The following is a 4,279-nucleotide window of genomic DNA, read 5'->3' on the forward strand; positions in this document are numbered from 1 at the left end:
CAGCTTGGGCACCCTGTTTTCAGGGCATGTACCCCACACAGTTCTCAGGCCTTGAGGCTTAATGCCTAATTCCTGCCCACCTCCTACGGCTGCCCATGGGTGTCTGAGCCCCTCACTCCTCTGGGGCCTGCTCCTTTCTCCCTGGGCCTGCCTGGAGCCCTCGTGGCTGACAGCCCTGGGAGGCAGGTGCCCAGGTGGATGCTGACCTGCTGGTCCTCGCCGAATGGCGGCTGGGGCCCGGTGGGAGGGGAGGGGCCTGGGTCCCGCTTTGCAGAGCCCCAGGGGCTCCCTCAGAGTCCGGCCCTGGCTCCCACCGGGGGAACCGTCTAGCCCACTGAGCACTGGCCGGTGCGGGGGAGGGGAGAAGGGGCCGTGAAGGCCAGGGCCTCCCTGCCCCTCGCCCCTGGGGGGAGGGGCGAGAGCAACAATTACTGGAAAGGCAAAAGCTGTTGTTTCCTTGTTGAGTAAATATTTGTGGAAACCCCAGGAGGCGGCTGGCGGGAGAGCAGGCCCTCCACGGAGCCCCTGCCCCGCCCGCCGCCGCCGGGCACGGCCCCCAGCCCGAGGGGCGCTCGCTCGGGCCGCCCATCTGGGCCGGGCGCGGCCCCTGCACCCAGCCCGGCTTTGTTTGGCGTATTATCGACTGCACACACAGTGCCCGAGCGCTTCACTCCTCGACGGGCCATTGCAGCCCTCTCGGGTGTGAAATGCAATTTACCTGAAATAAAGCCCAATTATGGAATTAGCTAATTAAAGCCGCGGCGGAGGCTGGGCTGGCCGGCCGGCGCTCGGTGCCCGCCGGTGCCCGCAGTCTGAGGGAGCAGATGGCGCCCCGGCTGGCCACGGGGCCGCATTCCTTCACTCGGCCGATAACTGACTCACACAGCACTCGGCCATCTGGTGGATGACACGTCCTGTGTGCCCCGGACAATGGCCCGGCGGACCTCTCCCGGAGAGGGCCGTCGCCCGGGCAACGGTGGCATGTGCAGCCCAGACCCCTTCCCAGCCCCGCCCCCGCCCCTTTGTGGGCCTCGCCCGGCTGCCCGGCCGCTCCCGCTGACAATGTCCGTGAGCATTTGTCCCCCGCGTCCGGCCTTTGTCTCCCAGTTGGGCTTCCTTGTTGGGGTCCTCGGTGCCCGATGGGTGCTGAGCGCATCTGCTGGAGGGACGGGGTGTGGGGGCCCAGGGGGCCACTCCGGCCTGCCTCCTGGGACGCCCACCTCCTCTGCCCGCGCCCCTCCCCCACCGGTGCCCCCCGGAGCGGGGCGGAAGGGGTGGCACCTGGAGGTCCAGTCTCTGAGACCAGCGTCGGCCCCCAGAGGTCCTCCAGTCTTGGGTGGGGGCCGGCCTGAGCCACTTGCCCCCTCCCCAGCCGGAGCAGCGGGAACAGAGTGCCTCTCAAAGGGGCGTGGGGGAGGGGCTGATGACGGTAAGACGTGTAAGGTCTAGGACCGGTCATGCACACAGTAGGCGCTTACTAAAGACAACTGGTCCAGGAGGTGCCTGCTTCTGAGGTCTACCTCCTCATTACACCCCACATGCCCGACTCTTGTGCCCCTCAGAGTGACTTCCTCTCCCCTCCTGAATCCAGCCTCACCCGCCAGGTCCCCGTCGGAGCCAGGGCAAGCTGTCCACACCCCGCTGTCCTGCGGCCTCGGCAGCTCCGGCCCCCACTGCCCAGGCCTTCCCCTCTCAGCCGTGCTGTCTCCAACCAGGCTGACCCCGCGTCTGACAGCTGGGTCTTGCACCTTAGTGGGGCCCCGAGTCGCCAGCAGCCACAGCCCCCTCCCCACTCAGGACCGTTTTGGCAGGCAGCCCCCTCCTGGGCAGGGTCAGGCGCTGTGCCCTCCCGCCTGCCCTGGAAAAGGCTGTGTGCTTGGACTTCGAGGCCCCAGGGGAGCTAGAGCCCAGGAGCGCCTGGCATGGGGCTGGGTCCACCAGGACTCGAGAAGTGCCAGTTAAATTAAGGGGTAAAAGTGGAGCTTGAAACTGGACAGCTACAGGTGAAAGAATGAAACTAGAACACCTCCTAACACCACAAGCGAAAATAAACTCAAAATGTAAGGCCAGAAACTGCAACGCTCTTAGAGGGAAATGTAGGCAGTACACTCCCTGACACAAAATCACAGCAAGATCCTCTATGACCCACCTCCTAAAATAATGGAAATAAAAACAAAAATAAACACATGTGACCTCATTAAAGTTTTGCACAGCAAAGGAAACTATAAACAAAGTGAAAAGAAACCCTCAGAATGGGAGAAAATAATAGCAAATGAAACAACTGACAAAGGATTAATCTCCAAAATATACAAGCAGCTCATGCAGCTCAATACCAAAAAAACAAACAGCCCAGTCAAAAAGTGGACAGACGACCTAAACAGACATTTCTCCAAAGTAGACAAACAAATGGCTAATAAACACACAAAAAGAGACTCAATATCACTCATTGTTAGAGAAATGAAAATCAAACCTATGGTGATATATCACTTCACACCAGGTCAAAAAATCTATAAACAATAAATGCTGGAGAGCGTGTGGTGAAAGGGAACTCTCTTGCATTGTCGGCAGGAATATACATTGATACAGCCACTGTGGAGAATAGTATGGAAATTCCTTAAAAATGAGGGATAAAACTACCATGTGACCCAACAGTCCCACTGCTGGGCATATATCCTGAGGAAACCAGAGCTGAAAAAGACACATGTACCCCAGTGTTCATTGCAACGCCACTGACAACAGCTAGGACAGATGAATGGATGAAGAAACTGTAGTCTATACACACAATGGAATATTACTCAGCCATAAAAAGAAATGCATTGAGTCTGTTCTAATGAAGTGGATGAACCAAGAGCCTGTTATACAGAGTGGAATAAGCCAGAAGGAGAAAAACAACTATTGTGTATTAACGCGTGTACATGGAGTCCAGAAAGATGGTGCGGATGAGCCTGTGCTCAGGGCAGCAGTGGAGATGCAGACGTGGAGGACGGGCGTGTGGACGCAGAGGAGGACGAGAGGGTGGGACGGATGGACGGAGTAGCTCGGAAACACGTCCATCACTGTGTGAAACAGGCAGTGGGAACTCGCTGTGTGCCACAGGGGGCTCAAGCCCGGCGGGCTGGGACAACCTAGAGGGGTGGGCTGGGGGGAGGGGGAGGGAGGGTCAAGAGGGAGGGGACAGATGCATGCCTATGGCTGATTCACGCTGACGTATGGCATAAACCAACACAACACTGTAAGGCAATCGTCCTCCAATTAAAAATAAATAAACTTAAAAAAAATTGAGTTTGGAAGGAGGCTACAGGCGCTGCAGACACGCCCAGACCCAGCAGGGGCACCGACTGGGGGATATGGGCCGTGCCCTGTGACGAGAGCCTGGGGAGGGGCGGGGCACGTGGGCCCTGAGAGAGGGTCAGGTGTGCATGCCGCCCGGGGGGCCGGACAGCTGGGCTGGGGTGGGCTGGAGTGGGGTGGCAAACGGCAAGCATAGGCCAGGGTCTCAGGACGGCCCCCGCACACCACCCTGAGCCAGCGTTCACCCGATGGGGACCTGCTGGGTCACCTGTGCGGCCAGACACCCCCTTCCAATCACGAAGCCAGTCCCCAGTGTGCGAGGCCCTTCCTAGATCCCCAGAACCCTGGCCCCCAGGACAGCCCTCAGGGCCCCACACCCCACGGCTCACTGGGGCTCTGAAAGGGGGCCTGTCTCACCACTCCCAGCCCCAGCAGTGCCCCTCTGGGCTGTGGCCCCGGGGACCTGGGGGGCTGGGGAGACCAGGCCCGGCATGGGTCAGCCGGGCGGCCAGGCCTGGAGCACGCTCAGAGCAGCCGGGCCTGGACAAACAGTTCAGCTCCCATTGACCTCTGAGAGCCAGGGGCCAGAGGCCGGGCCCTCTGGAAGCTGCCCGCCCCCACCCAGGCCCCTTCCGACCTCACCGCGAGGCAGAACGCCGGCGGGCGGGCAGAGGGCCTCCCGGGCGGGCAGCCCCAGGGCCCAGGAGCAGGCGACCTCTGACCCCGCCGGCCAGCTGCTGCGTCTTCACCTGCTCTGGCTCCAGCAGTCCATGCCTTGGGGGTGAGGGGGCTGGGGGAGGGCACAGTGGCTCTTGACTCTGATCGGGGATGTTGGCCTGAGGAAGGGTTTTCTCTAAAGCTGGGGTCCTGCCAGCTGTACCCCAGCCCAAGACCTCTGAGGCCAGGACCCCAGCCCTTCGCTGCCCAGACCTCAGGTGCCAGCTGGGTGACAGGAGGGAGGGGTCCACTCTGAGCCCCCGGCCCTTCT

The sequence above is a fragment of the Dama dama genome, chromosome 2 (assembly GCF_033118175.1).
Source record: "Dama dama isolate Ldn47 chromosome 2, ASM3311817v1, whole genome shotgun sequence".
Taxonomy (NCBI): Eukaryota; Metazoa; Chordata; class Mammalia; order Artiodactyla; family Cervidae; genus Dama; species Dama dama.